This window comes from Podarcis muralis, chromosome 6 (genome assembly GCF_964188315.1).
Source record: "Podarcis muralis chromosome 6, rPodMur119.hap1.1, whole genome shotgun sequence".
Taxonomy (NCBI): Eukaryota; Metazoa; Chordata; class Lepidosauria; order Squamata; family Lacertidae; genus Podarcis; species Podarcis muralis.
The window spans coordinates 33286774-33302569 of record NC_135660.1 but is presented as its reverse complement, the minus strand read 5'-3'; the positions used below and the strand labels follow the sequence as shown (position 1 = coordinate 33302569).

The window sequence follows — 15796 nt, the reverse complement described above, 5'->3', positions numbered from 1 at the left end:
GTCCTTTAGTCGTGTCCGACTCTTCATGACCCCATGGACCAGAGCACAGCGCGCCAGGCACTCCTATCTTCCACTGCCTCCTGCAGCTTGGTCAGACTCATGTTTGTAGCTTCGAGAACACTATCCAACCATCTTCGAGAACACTATCCAACCATCTCGTCCTCTCCAACCATCCAACCATCTCGTGTATCTGAAGAAGTGTGCATGCACAGGAAAGCTCATACCAAGAACTAACTTAGTTGGTCTTTAAGGTGCTACTGGAAGGAATTTTTTTTGTTTTGACTATGGCAGACCAACACGGCTACCTATCTGCATCTCGTCCTCTGTCGTCCCCTTCTCCTTCTTAGTCTGTACAGTAGTACCTCGGGTTAAATACTTAATTCGTTCTGGAGGTCCGTTCTTAACCTGAAACTGTTCTTAACCTGAAGCACCACTTTTAGCTAATGGGGCCTCCTGCTGTCTCTGCACCGCCGGAGCACGATTTCTGTTCTCATCCTGAAGCAAAGTTCTTAACCCGAGGTACTATTTCTGGTTTAGCGGAGTCTGTAACCTGAGGCGTATGTAACCCGAGGTACCACTGTACTTGAAAGTTTAGGATGGGTCAGCAAACTTTTTCATCCATTGGCCAGTCCACCGTCCCTCAGAACATGTGGTGGGCTGGGCTATATTTTGAAGGGGGAAAAATGAACAAATTCTTATGCCCCACAAATAACCCAGGGATGCATTTTAAATAAAACCACACATTCTACTCATGTAAAAACACCAGGCAGGCTCCACAAATAACCCAGAGATGCATTTTAAATAAAAGAACACATCCTACTCATGTAAAAACACGCTGATTCCCAGACCATCCACAGGCTGGATTGAGAAGACAATTAGGCCACATCTGGCCCCCGGGGCCTTAGGTTGCCTAACGTTGGTTTAGGATAATGGTGGGACTAAGCCTTGGCCTGCTCAGGCTCTCAGCCCCACACCTATCCCCACCCCACAATATTTGTCTTATATGCTTGTACTCTGCTCCACAGACAGGTGAAGGCATTCCTCTCTAACCAGGCCTTTGGCTGATTGACTTCTGATGCCCTTTTAAATGTGTTATTGGTTTGTTTTTGTTATTTTTATTATGCATGTGGCTTTTTTATTTTGTAATTTAATGTTGTAAATCAACCTGAGATCTATGGGTGTAGGGCAGAGGTAAGGTAAAGAACCCCTGGATGGTTAAATCCAGTCAAAGGCGATCATGGGGTTGTGACGCTCATCTTGCTTTCAGGCTGAGGGAGCCATGTTTGTCCACAGACAGCCTTCTGAATACTGTGGCCAGCATGACTAAACCACTTCTGGCACAACGGAACACCATGACAGAAACCAGAGCACACAGAAACACTGTTTACCTTCCCACCACAGTGGTACCTATTTATCTACTTGCACTGGCGTGCTTTCGAACTGCTAGGTTGGCAGGAGCTGAGACAGAGCAACGGGAACTCACGCCGTTGCAGGGATTCAAACCGCCGACCTTCCGATCAGCAAGTCCAAGAGGGTCAGTGGTTTAGACCACAGCGCCACCCGTGTCCCTTTTTGTAGGGCAGAATACTTATTTAATACAAAAATGAATAAATAAATAAATAACAATGGGCAACACCTGCAAATTAGTACCTACATACGGCAAGTCCCACAACAAACACTAAGTGTCGCCCCTCGAGCAAATGTGTCAATCCAGAAAATATGATACTGTAGTTTTCTTGGCATGACATAGAAATGCTGCAACATAAAGTCAAAATTGCAGTCCATTCCTCAGTGCACTGAGAGATGACGATAAGTGGCTAGTGAGGAAGATAGAAGAAGGTTGCTTGGCAGACGCTTTATCTCCCTTACTTTCCCTTCTATCAGTTGCAATTCTTATAACACTGAAATGAAGTTCCGCTTTTGCTTTCTGCTTTTGATGGGTATAGAAGGACAAGTGGGAGGCAATGCTTTTGTAATCCATGACTGTTCAAATCAATTGAAGTTGGTCTGGCTATTTAGTTCAGTGGGGTATGTGCCTTTGTTCATGATCATATGCTTTCTCTCTACTGAACAGTAAGAGACAGAACATCAATTTTATTTTCATTAATCTACAATTATAGAGCTCAAGGGGGTGTTCTAATGTCATCTTGGGGAAAAATAATAGCTTCCCAGTTGGCACCTAAACAAAACTTCCCTATTTGTATAAGGTCCATTTCCATTTAGATGACCTTTCATTGTAGGGCTGCTTTTGATTTTTGCAGTTGAACTGGTTGTTTTTTCAGAATACCTTATTATAGTTCCTACCACATTTCTGTCACAAATTAATCACTGGCAGTAATTCAGAGCTTGGGAGAACATACAAACAGAAAAAATTCAAAAGGAAAATGGAGATTTCTTAAACAATAACCCCACAAATCAGTAACAACACTAACAAATTCTGATCAGGTTTATGTTGTCTCTTTTGTAATGAGTTTTAAAGTTATTGTTTTAAAACTGACTAACTCCATCACTCAAAGCCCAAAGAAAGCAGATATGAAATAGTACATTGTATATAGGAACGAGTGCTGCTTATGAAGCTTTTGGCTGGGAAACATTTGGTACACAGAACTTATGAGAAAACTGCAATCAGATGAGGTTAGATTAATTTTACTGAGCTTCCAAATAAGTTATACTTTGTGTCAGAATATAGACTTTGTTTATCAATACTTACAATGATTAGGTTACATTACTTGGGGAGAGGAGAAAGAACTGTGTCAGTTGGGTGATCTGTCTGTCTGTCTTTGTTTTCCTGTGAACATTGGGGGCATTCACATCTGGGATCCTACTTGAGATGCCTACCCAGAGTGAGCCCTGATAATATTGTTGACACATCTACAATTACTCAGCATTCATAGTTCATATTAAAATATTCCTGTCATGCAAAACAAAAGAACATATCCCAAAGCAAGGTTTTCAGGCCCAAAAAGATAAATAAGGGAAATAGGGTTAAAAGGAGAGGGTAGAATAGCAGATAAAGCATCTACAAGCACAAAGAAGTAGTCTCACCATAATTCTCAGGCACAAGCTCGAAGAAAACAAACACATAACCAAAAATAATTGGGAAACTATAGGTGATATTCAACTAAATCATGCTGTGTCCTAAATTACTTAAGACCACAAATTTCAATGGGTCTACTCTAATGTTAGTTATCACCCCAAAAGTATACCCACACAATATATTACAATGGGGAAATCTTACTTAGGCCTCTGCAAGATCTGGAATGTTAAGGAATACTTTTCCTTAAGAAACTGAAATACACTGCAATTGGGTACAGAGATTTTTGAGGTGTTGTCACTAATATTTTTCTAGGCGATGTTGGAAATTGCATGTAATTCCTCTGGATTTAAAAGAACAAAGAAAGCTGTTTTCTAATGTAGGCATACCTGAAAACTAGCCAGGTTGCAGGGTCTCTAAATGACGCACTATGCTGTTCACCCTTTTAAAAAAAAGAAAAGCAAAACCTTTCATAAGCTGTCTTCTTTTGAAGAAAAAAGCTACAGGGCTCTGTCTGGAATGTTTCTGATCTGAATTGGGGCCCCACACCAGTTTTCTGCAGGCACCTTTGTCCTGATTTCCTTCTTTGAAGAGGGAGAAAAGTGGTCTCTCTCTTGTGAAATGGAATAGAGAAATGGGTAATAGAAGCCGATTAGATAGACATTAAAGAGATTTTCAGCATCATTAAGTCCACAATGGAAAATACAGTGGGGTTAGAGAATAAAATTATCATTATTATTTACAAGTTTATCACAGATATGTATAAGCTGCTTACATGCAATAAGGCTGAGTATCAAAGTAAACATTTGTGTTCTGGAGGCACCTCACAATTGGCCTCAGAAATGTAGACTGTAAGATGAAATCCCCCTGATACCTGCAAAGAAAAGTGTTGGGATCTCTGTAACAACAGGATATTTCTGCAGTGGCAACCTTGCTCTGCTGTACAATACATGGCTTGCTGGTGCAAGGTATCAGACTTGCATGGGTGGGTAAGCATATCAACACTGCTGGAGACCCAAAGGAGAGTGAGTCATGTGAGATGGCATAGGGATTGGGTGGGGGGCAGGAGATACCAGCCCAGTGTTCATGATTCTCTCCCTTGGCCCACATTTTGGACAGAGACACCATAAAGTACAACACTCAGGCCACATTGCAGATACCGTGGCAGAAAGCCATTCACTGTTGTAGGTGCAAGATCTCCAGATCACCATCAATCCCCTGTAAGGCCCCTGCTTGGTTCAGTTACTACAAAGGATGCTCAATCATCACATATCTTCACTAGCCCATGTGGTCACTGTTGTGTTTTTTTCCGTAGGCTATGGCTCTAAGGACTAGGAGCTGCAGGATGTATGCTACCCTCTGCCATCCTCCGTACAGCCCTGGCTGGGGTGTTGCAGGCACCAGTGATGGTAAGTTATTTAGCTTACTACTTTAGGTCTTTTACTCTCTTCCCAATAGTGCCTAGTTTCACAAACCTTGTGATATGGTACCCTCATGCTATGTGTCTTCACACTGCCTCAGATAACTGGTGAAGCAGGAAGTCACACAGCATGATGACAAAAGATGTTATGAAAAAATGAGATGTTGTCAGTAAGAGGAGAAAAGAGATACAGCGTAGTGGCCGTTTCACACTTCACATAATGAGCTTTTTGCACCCCATCCCAATCTCCAAACGGTGTAAGATTCCAGGGGTTCCAAGCACTTGCTCAGGGTTCGGTTTCCTTAGAACTAAGGACAGCGGAGACTGTGGTATCTTTATGATATATGGTTTATTTACACATATATACAACCTGAGCCTACATTGGAGGGGCTCACAGCATTAACATCCCAAGAAGGTCTTGCTTCTCCTGTAGTCACAGCCAGAAATCAGGCATGGTTCTGTCTCCCAGCTGCCCAGCCTACCTTGCTTCTACCTTCTAGCTCACATGCTCTCAACTCTTTGGTCTTTGCCTTTCTGACTACTAGTGACTTGAGGGAGCAGGCCCTCCCCATCTGATGTCTAGCACACAGCTACTTCCTTCACCAGGAAGCTGGCCTGGCTATTCTATGAATTGAATCCATGCTGGATCCAGGAATGAGAAGGGGGCTCAGGCATACAGCCCAATCCCCTGCCCAACTCACAACAAACTGTTATCTGAGGAAAGTATCTACTCTCACCACTGTTTCCAGGGAGCCCTTTACAATCTTTATGGCACCAGGCAAAGACCTTCCTTTAAAAACTGTATAGCAGTTTTGTAAATTTCAACATATTCTGTCAGGTTTCCCTGGACTATTATTTAACTGCTTGATATGATGGGGGTTTTGCGCTGGCAGATGAGTTTACGCCTGTAGAGGGGATTTTGTTGATGCCTGCTGTTATATTTTAATTATGGTGTTTTATTGGCTGTGTTACTATATTTGTATACTGTGTCTTTGTTTTAAACTTGATAAGTCACCTGGATGCTTGTTTCAAAAATATAAGTATGAGGCTGATCAGTTGATTAAATATGCTCATGAAAAAGACAATCATTTTGTTCTTTTTTTGATGATTCACACACATGAAGCAGAAAGCACACCCTTAGTCAAGGCACTTCCATTCGTGAGAGGCAAAAATGGGAAATGCCTCCCAAGAAAGCATCTGCCTCCCATAGTTTTTGTAAGTTTTCCATTTAATTGGCAGCATTGGTGCTTTTTTTTTTTGTTTTTTTAAGCAAACAAGGGTTTTGTAATAAATTACTCTGACCAGTTCATTGATTGAATGCTGCATTTAGCCTTACATTAGACCCTAGAATAAAAATAGGTTGCAAAAATTCACCAATAAACTTAAAGTAGTTTAAGGCCCTAGCAAAATTAATAATGTAACTTGAAGTGTTATTCTTTATAATTCTTGATTTTTATTTACAACATCTGTACCATGTCTCTCCAAAACTCAAGGCAGCTTACAAAATAAATTAAAACAACAATTCCACAGTCAAGAAAAATGCAAATCATTCCCACCTCTACACACACTCAGAACACCAGGAACTATATACTTCATACCAACAATAGAAGACCTTGGGTTGTGGACTGCAGTTTGCACAACCAACCTCTTCACCCCTGCAGTCACCTGTACCCTCCCCCCACAAAAAAACACTCTGGAGACTGAGGGGAGAGATTGCTTAAGATTGAGTAAAGAAATTTTATGTGCAAGGTTCCCCTGTCCTATTTTGGGCAGTCTCCCCGACACCACACCAAAGTTCAGTGTGACACAGCCCACAAACTGTCCAGAAGGAAACCCTTCAACCTTCTGGAGAGGCTTTTCAGGATGGAGGGGGGAAAAGAATGACTTTTAAAGCCATTGAAATCCATCTCCTTATTACAAGTCAGTGTGCCAAAGCATTTTGGAATTGGTGTGTTTTACAACTTCCCCAGACAGTTATGGCCCTCATTGCAGAGTTGATTCCATAGCTGTGGTCAGGAGACATTACAATAAAGGCCCTGCCCTTCAGGGCAAATACTGTCGCATCGTACCGCATTGGTATATAGCATGGGACCCAACCTTCAGAACACAGACAGTGGTGAAACACATGGTGAAAAGTGATTTTTAAGGTAACAGATTAACTCACTGACCTATTGATGGATAACAAACATCACATATACACAAAAGACTGTAAGAAGTTGATGCTGAAGAAGACTGTTAAAAAAATTCACATCTAAATCATCTGCATATGATTGTGGTGATTTCTTCCATATGCAATCACAGCATAATTAAAATTAATTAACTGTCCTGTTGTGTACTGCTGTTGTGTTTATTGGACAAGTATTAGAGGATATCTAAAGAAAAGTGTATCTGAAAAGTGTTTGCAAAAATGCCCTTTACATATTACATGGTTTGTGGCTCAGAGTACACAAATACCTGTGCTTCAGCAGAGAATAAGAGTACAAATGGGAAGCAAAAGCTTGCCAATTACACAGTATCTCTGGAGGATGCCCGAGATCAGCAGGCTTGCCAGAAGCTTGGCATTTACTGTGATCCTTCTAATTCAAAGTTCCCTTGAACTTCAGTTAGAGTTATGAATACAGAAATGCTGCAGAATTTAGCTATGAATTTCTAAGATCTGCCAACAAATCAGCAGAGCTAGTCAACACAGCCTTTTGTTCTTCTGGCACTGGTCCTTACCAATGCATACCTCTGGTATGAAGAAATGCATTGGGAAGACAGGAAAAATATATGGTACAATTCCTTTGGCAGAAAGATATCTGGGGATATAGTAATTAGTTTCTTTACAAATATGCAGGGTGAATGGGAGACAAAGAGGCAATCACACAGGCAGCTGGCAATTGCCCCATCTGAACATAATTTCTATACACCTCCAAATCAAAATTGGCTATCTCCCATGGAGATTCAAACAGATGGTTTAGGATGTATTTGCACACACTTTTCCAGGTAAAACTTGTTTGAGCCCTCAGCTGGCAAGCACAAGTGACACACTTTCCAGCTGATTTGAAAGGCAGTGGACATTCAATGCTGTGTTGTCACACAGCAACCATTAGACCAGGGCTTGGCAGACAGCAGATTGATATATACAGTGGTACCTCGGGTTACATACACTTCAGGTTACATATGCTTCAGGTTACAGACTCCGCTAACCCAGAAATAGTACCTCGGGTTAAGAACTTTGCTTCAGGATGAGAACAGAAATCGTGCTCCGGCGGTTGCAGCAGCAGTGGGAGGCCCCATTAGCTAAAGTGCTGCTTCAGGTTAAGAACAGTTTCAAGTTAAGAACAGACCTCTGGAACAAATTAAGTTCTTAACCCGAGGTACCACTGTATCTAGAAATTTGAGGTGGATCAGCAAGAGTTTTGACTCCCAATTGTTTAACAATAGTAACAGCAAAATGACTCCATCTCTCTCTCTCCCCCCCCCCCCAACACACTCTCACACACATACACGATTCCTGAAACCTTACATTGGCTCTTACATTGGCTATTGAAAGCTTACTATGAAGGTCAAATAGGAATAGGTAACATTTACGTTCTCAAACCATTAATCCCCCTTTCTCTGAACACTTTGGCTGAGTAAACACCACTTAAGAATATTTCAGAGGAAAACATGAAGGGAGCATTAACAAGAAATGTGTCACTGAAAGAAAACACTTCATATTCTCAGGCTTTTAAATCTTTGTTAAAATTAACAGGTCTTGTGCATTCCTCCCCCGCCCCCCGGAAGATATTCAGGTTTAGCATTTGTTGGATCCCAGGTGAAAGAAGTCATTTTATGTTCCAGAGCGGTAAGTAGCTGTTGAAACAACTTGCTTGTCCTTGTCATTTTACACTTTACACATAATAAGGGTCCACAGAAAGGAATCTGTTTTGAAAATGCCTGAGGCTTGCATTTCCTTGTGGCCAACCTTCCAAGGGCCATATGCCAATGGTGGGTGGAGCAATAGATGTGACTCTTACCTTTGTTCAGTAGGCTGCAGCCCAGCCTCACAAAAGCCAGAGGTTTCTGCATGTACATAGGCCTGAGGTTTCCCACCCCTTTATAGATTGTAATGGGTTTATCATTTTGAAGAAGAGATGAGGGCAGACTGAACTCTGCATGAAAAAAATAGAGGAATCAAATTTGTAAAGCAAATTTAAGATGGCACTATCCCATCCAAACTGATGTAGATCATACTTGAGCTAAGCAGTGCTGCCATCTGTAGGTACAGGAGGAGACTGTCAACACCTGCAGATGTGATGCAGAGAGAAAAGTTTTTCCACAACTGCCTACAGAGTTTTGTGAGAGCACAATATGCCATGGTCCATATTTTACTATGGACTCTCTAGGTAGAGGAAAGTCTCTTAGTGCTGACTGAATGGTGTTTAGTGTTTGCATATGGAGTGGACTGTCTGGTAAAGCTGCCAGAATTTTACTAGCTAGATTACTACATTGCTATCCTAGTCACTGACTGACAACATGGCCTCTTCTACAGACCACTGCCATTGTATTATGAGAGTGCTACAATAAAGAACAGCAACTAGGGTTGCTGCTGCTGTATGTCCATCCTGCTGCCCAGCGGCTTCTGTTACCAAGCTGGTGCTGGAAGAACCTGAAACGATAACTCCAGTGATTTAAACATCCATGCTTAGGCTGCCTCTAGTGTTCCAGCTTGGAACTTCATGGCCTCCATGATGATCATGTGGCTGCCCCAAGTTGTCATGTGGCAGTCCAGGTAGAGGAAGGGGTGGTGTGGAGATAGGGTGGCAGCAAATGTCACTCCATTGCCATGCTTGTACCATTCCTGGTGAAGTTTGGGCTCATGGCTCTTGTCCTTCCCCTTTGCTGTGGTGGTGGTGGAGGACTGTTCCCAGAGACTAATGGAATCCAATGGATTCCTGAATGCCTGTGGATAGAGCAGGAGACCCCATTGAAGCTATGGTATAATGAGACACGAGACTCTTGAGATGGTTGGTGAGCACCCTCGCCAGCACTACGAAGTCTATTCTGCATCTTGGTATGCCAGAGACCTACAGCTGATGAAATACGCTAGACAACAGCTTGAGAGCACAAGAGGTGAAAGGCATATTGCAAAGTTGACTGAACATGAGTTAAAGCACATAATCATGCCTACTGTGTGGTGGTGAGGGTGGCAAAGAAGGCCAACTTCTGTCATATTGAAAGCAGGGAGGAATTGACTTCCATGTTCACACTGTACAGATTTCTAGGTTTCTGGGCAAAGGCTTGTGCCAAAATTGATAAAAGTTCTGGCTTACTGCTGCTGCCAGATATCAGCAGATGGGTTGCACTTGGATCCCATGTGTCTTCCAAGTAGCTCAAGAGAACATTTTATCATGGCAGCATTGAAAGTTACTCTGGAAATTGGTAACTGGCCCAGGTCCATCATCAGGGATGCGGCCGGATAGTACCCCTCTCCCTAAATGCCACAGGCAGGATTATGCTCACTGTGATCTGTCCATTACATTAGCCTAATTTCTTCCTTTGTCTTCAGCTGTAAAATACCATAAAACAGTTCTAAAATACAAATTCCAGTGGATGTATAAATCTGGTCTCTCTGTTTAAGAAATAAAACCTATCAAGTAAACCAAAGTTATTTGTGTGATTAAGCTGGGTTTTCCCCATTTGGCTATAAAATGTTTTACCCTCTAAGACAGTTTGATGGATGAGGTGATAAAGCATACCCAGAGTAACCTTGAAATATAGTTTTACATCATTTAATACACAGAATTCTACACAAAGTGGCAATTGGCTGAACAAATCATCAAATCTCCCATCCATCTTTATTGTTTTGTATTTAGGCCTAGATCCCTGCTCACATGCCAGATGGCAGCTGCAGCAGAGTTTCAAGTGTTAGCTGCGGTTGATGAGGTGATAACTGTCTCTTGAGGACAACAGCCAGATTGCATATTCCTTTCAGTTAGAGACTATTTTCACTAAGGCTACAATCCTAGTACACACTTCCTTTGGGAGTAAGCACCACTGGAACCTTACTTCTGAGTAGGTACGTAAAGGATTGCACTGTGCATACCTAGTCTGTATGTAGTTAATTCAAAAACTGACAGTAGCAGCTAACTTGTGTTCAGCCTAATCATTTCTGTAGAGCTCACCAGTGAAATGAGCCCACAAAAGGAGGCATCCTGTAAACAAAGAGCTGCATAAAAGCCAGGTGAAAGTTACCTTCCTTTTCATTACTGCCAAAGATGCAGTCCAAGTGCATCCTGCATACCTTTTGCAGTGGTGCTATGGCATAGTTTGAAAGCACATTATATAGCAGTATTGAACCTAAGCAGTTAGACTCTGATCAGGGCCTGGATGGGAGATACCTTGTTATTTTTTAAGTGTCTTTGTGTTTGTGTTTGTGTGTGTGTGTGTGTGATTATAAATGAAATAAAGAAACAACCATCACACAGGATGCTGTGGAGGAACTGCCAGATTGCACACAAGTGCACATGGTCCAAGAGCTGTGCCTCAGGATCCTCTGTAACACAGCAATGGATTGTGGGATGTAGCTCTCATCTCTGCTATGCAATCTCTTTGGTAGGTGAAATGTCCTGATTCGACTTCCTTTGCTCCAATACATATTATCCCTGCAGATCAGACAGCATCTGTGATCATCTTAAATCAATTTTCTTTCCACCTTTGTCCAGAAGTACTGTCAGTGCTGGGGATACCTGTGAAATAACCTCCTGGCACTGACTGGATGGCTTCTGCCAGAAGTTAAAAATTATATATGTTTAGTTTTGGGGGGGGGGCTATGCTGCCCATTCCCTTTAATATGTGGATCCCTTCTCCAGTCTTCAGTGAATGGTTAGAAGTGGGGAGCAGGATAAAGGTCCTTCTTTTCCTTCAACTCTGCAAGCAACCTCTGGATTCTTCCTGCTCCAGCAGCCAGGCAGCTGCAGATTTGCTTTGGGTTTGGTTTGCTTTTCAGATTTTCTCATGAATGGTGTAATCCAAATTAACACAACAAAATATGTGGGATGGGTTCTGATTGAGGGCAGCATCATGTGGACACTGCTCAGAAATCTTAGATTCAAACTCATGGTAAAGCCCAGTTTGGACAAGCCCACAATCCATGAGATATACTGTACCTACGGTGAAGGAGTGTTTGTTTCATGTTAACAGGCAGATACAGGTGAGCTAGTGTAGCATAGTTTATAGCAGCAGCAGCAGCAGCAACAACAAAATAACTTCCAATTTATGTGTGTTGTTCATAGAATAACATTTCAGTACTTTTACCTCTCACAGGATATACATAGCTATCTCCCAAAGATGTCTTATTTAAAGTAAATTCTCTTGTTTTTCTCCTGTTTCTCCTAGATTTCTAGGTGCAAAAGAGAATTATTTGCAAACAGATGAAAAACACCAGGCTCTGTTAAAAATAAATACCATTTACAAAACACAAGCTATATAATTAAGGTCTTAACATGCATCCTCTATGTCATGCGGGCATAACAGGATCAGAGTCAAACTGATAATACAACCTGCCCTGGTGTGAAAGTACAGCAGATCCGAAGCTGTGATGCTAGGGAAAAAAAATGAAGTTCCTTGTTAAATAAATATTAGGTGCTGTTAATCAATAGGCATGAATAGTGTTTGTAAAAGAGTGAGAACAGCATGTGGAAAGAAACCTGATAATGAGAATGTGCAAGGGCACAAGAGCAATGAAAGCTTTTTTAATGCCTAATTGCTGCCAAAGCGACATTTTTGGATATTCATATAGCTGGGGAACAAAGGTTTTCAGGGCTGTCTTTAGCATATGCGCCACCAGGGTGCAAAGACCCACCCCCTGGGGGGGGGAGGTCAAAAGTTGTTGAACTTTTAAGGAAAGGAGCAGCAAAAACCACTAACATTTGGGGGGGGGGGAGTGGCAGCGAAAACTCTGTCTTCTGTTTTTGCAATCATGCAAGATGCTTTAAAGTTTTGATCCTAGTAGGGACAGTGGGTTCTTTGGGTTCTGTGTCAGAAAAAAACAATGATATGGAATAGCACTAGGAGGAATTGGGACCACACACACACACACACACACACACACACACACACACTTGATCTAGTCATCCAAAGGCCCTGTGCATAAACTGCACTAAAGCCCTTAAACATGTGCAGGTTGGGGCAGAGCCAGAAGGTAGGACCTTAGTTCTTCCATTCATGGGTTCACTGGTACAAAGATGAATGAAGGTACAGGACTAAAGAACGAAGAAGTATTAGGCAATCTAGTTCAACTCCATGCTTGATGCAAGATATCTAGAGTTAGATGATGTACCAACAGTTGATGGTTCAGTCTCTGCTTAAGGATGTCCAGTGTAGAACTTCCCACCATTGTTCTAGGTAACTAGAAAACAGAGAATAATATGCATGTAGAAAGAGACACACTATGTAGGGTGCAAAGGGATGAGAAAAATCCTGAAGCAGGACTGCTTTGGATAGAGTTGGGGCTTTCTGGGATGAAACAGGAACTGTTCAAAGCAGGGGCCTCCAAAACTATTTAGTCCTTTGGAGAGCAGGATGTTTAAAAACACTGTGGATAGTGTGTCTGCAAAAATGGAAATCTTTGTTCTAAGCTTGCCATATAAGAGAAACAACAGGCTGTGGAGAGTGAGGTGGAGAGCTTATTGAATGACTGATAGGTCTAACTTCTAACCAATGCGAATCACTTTACCAGGAGGGCTCTCCTATCACAGTGCTTTGGGGAAGGGATTTCAATGCAGTATCACATTGTTGTCTGTTCTGTGCACTTAGCTGGTAATGCTTGCTTAGAAAATGCTGGAAATTCAAGTCCTTCTGCCTCTGTCTCATGCCCACACGCTCATTCCTATCAAATCAGCTTTGCACTTAGTTTCTGCTACTTCTATTGAGCAGAACATAAGCCTGAAGCTTCTTCACACACCCCAATTCATCATAACTGTAGTCTTTGCCTCCATCCTTCTGATATTTTGCATGTTACTTTCCCAGGGACATCTCTACCACATCCCTAGGAATTTTTTTAGAATAACATTGTTGCCTTGAGTTCAACCACAGGGAGCAAAGCAAATCCCTTTTAGTTCTCCCCCAAATCAACTGCCTACCAAGTGCCTACCATAAGACCCCCTGAGCTGATCTGTAGCTTCTCCTGTCCTTTTTTCAAAAGAGGGAGAAGTCAGAAAAAAGAAATCCCCATCCCTTTTCTGAACAGAGAGAGTAAAAAGAAGAAGCAAGAAATGGATTCTCTTCCTCTGTCATTGCAGAATTCACAGTGGTAATAAATACGAAGATTTTAGGATTCTCCTATAACTATGAAAAGCAGGATTAGTAATAGAAGAAATTGTCAGTTGCATATTCTTAATCTGTGGAGTTCACAACCACAAAAGATAATTAAGCAAGCAAAAATACTGTGCATGAACTGTTGAAAAAGGGCTGAATGCGTTTATGTTCTTTTATTGCAACATTTATGGCCTTGCAAGTGATGATAAAGGTAATCAAATCTCATGCTTCAGAGCATATATTCAAGAGTCATTTTCTTCCCCCAAATGCAAAATTTGGCATTCAACAATGAGCTGGAGTCTATGTTGAGTAATTGCTTCCCTCAGAATAATCAGTTACTGGCCACAGGTGAATGCAATATGATGCAGTGCCCGATCTCTTTTAATAACCTTGAAATCAGGATTCGAGTTCTTACAAAAGGTGGATTAACAATGAAATATTTTGCTCAAACACCACAATCTTTGAGATGCACACTGCAGATACAACTCCTCCACTATCTTAACTAAAGCATCTTAGCTTCATTTGGAGGAAACAATAAAAGTGAAGGAGTTTTGTCCGACACTTCACATCTGCTGCTGCTTAAGGTGGTAGTTTGTCTTATATGTGACATCCGCTCTAGTGAGACATGAATTTACATAAGTAGGTTCAGTATACAAAGGTTACCCATATATAAGGTACCAAGTAAATAATTTTGATAAAGGTCTAGGTGGCATAGAATATTGGTTTAAAGTTTGGGAAGATTAATGTGCATGAGCTGCTCACTAGAGCTATGCTTTATCTTATGCTATCACCTACCTGTATGACAGGATGCAATTTACTTTCTTCGGTAGCAATCAATAGGAATCATTCACTCCAATGAAAAAGGGTAAAGGGGCTGAAGTTGGAGATACCTGGGAGCACTAGCTTTCTTGACTGAAGCTCTGTAAATGGTCCCCCAAAAGTTGAGAACAATTTAGCAGCATGTGAGTAGGAGTTGTAGCACAGGAAGCTGGGTAGTTTGGCATCCCGTAAGCCAACAGAAGTGGTTATACTAGAGTAGTGATGGTGGTGAAAGACAAGTGTGCTTTATTGCTGCAGACCCATTGCAGGCATCTTCTCATATTTTATTGTGCAGGAGATCAGAGGACACTCTGTACCTGTGCCAGAATAAAGCCTGATTATAATTCAGGGGATACCTCACCGATGGAAGAGGATTGGAGAGCCCCAGCGCCACTAGGAACCAGTGTTAGAAACTGAGATATGAAAGCTAGGAGCTAAATGGCACCTTATATCTAAGTTATGGGCACAACAACGGAATGCCTAGGTGCACTTTTTAAATAACAAGAATACAAAGCTGAAAATGAATGAACTGCAGCTAAAATCTTATGTTCATTTTTCACGTGGTCTAGTCCTCATCTGAAGACTGCAAAAAACAAAGCCATGCTTCCCCTGCTCACCTCCCTAATATTCTTAAGAGGATATCTTCTTCAGTTTTCAGAGAGTGGCAGGAAGTGGGGAGGCAGAAAAAGGTGCTCCTTTCCTTCCACTGTGCAGTTTTAATCTGAAATCTTAGGCGCAGTACTGTGCCCAGAGCTCAGAAACAGCTTGCACTTAATGAAATTCCCTGTCACAAAATGTGCCTAGAACAATGGGAGTTTCGAACGCTGTTAGGAACCCAAAGAGCCCCCTGTCACAGTCATGCAACCCAAATTGCCCAGCCCCTCCAGCACACCACACCTAGAGCCCTGCTTCAGCCTCAGCCCCTTTCCCCTTTACCCCCAGATGTAGAAACAATGTCGGGCCTGACAAGAAGTCCAGAGCCACCAGAGGGGAGCTTGCTTGGCAGCCAGGAGGCTGCACTATCAGTGGTCTAGGGAAAAGCTAGAGAAGAACCTTTCCCCTGAATGTGCTAAAGTACTTACAATCCCACTTCAGAACTTCCCACTCAGTGTGGGAAGGTTGGGAGTATGGGTGACACCATTCCTGCTCCACACATACAATTTAAGGATGCACGAATAGGGTTCAAGTGCCTTTTAGACCTGACATTGATTGGGCAGTGGGTCCTGCCCACTCCTCCTTCT

The 15796-nt window shown here is 42.1% G+C and overlaps 1 long non-coding RNA gene across 1 annotated transcript in view; it reads left to right on the top strand.

Annotated features, from left to right (window-relative positions):
* The first annotated feature begins 3569 nt into the window (after positions 1-3569).
* The window catches only part of LOC144328119 (uncharacterized), a 28535-nt gene continuing 16308 nt past the window's right edge, over positions 3570-15796 (top strand). The window contains exons 1-2 of the long non-coding RNA XR_013393358.1: positions 3570-4443; positions 8191-8283. This is a non-coding gene — a long non-coding RNA (uncharacterized LOC144328119). The remainder of the gene's footprint in view (positions 4444-8190; positions 8284-15796) is intronic.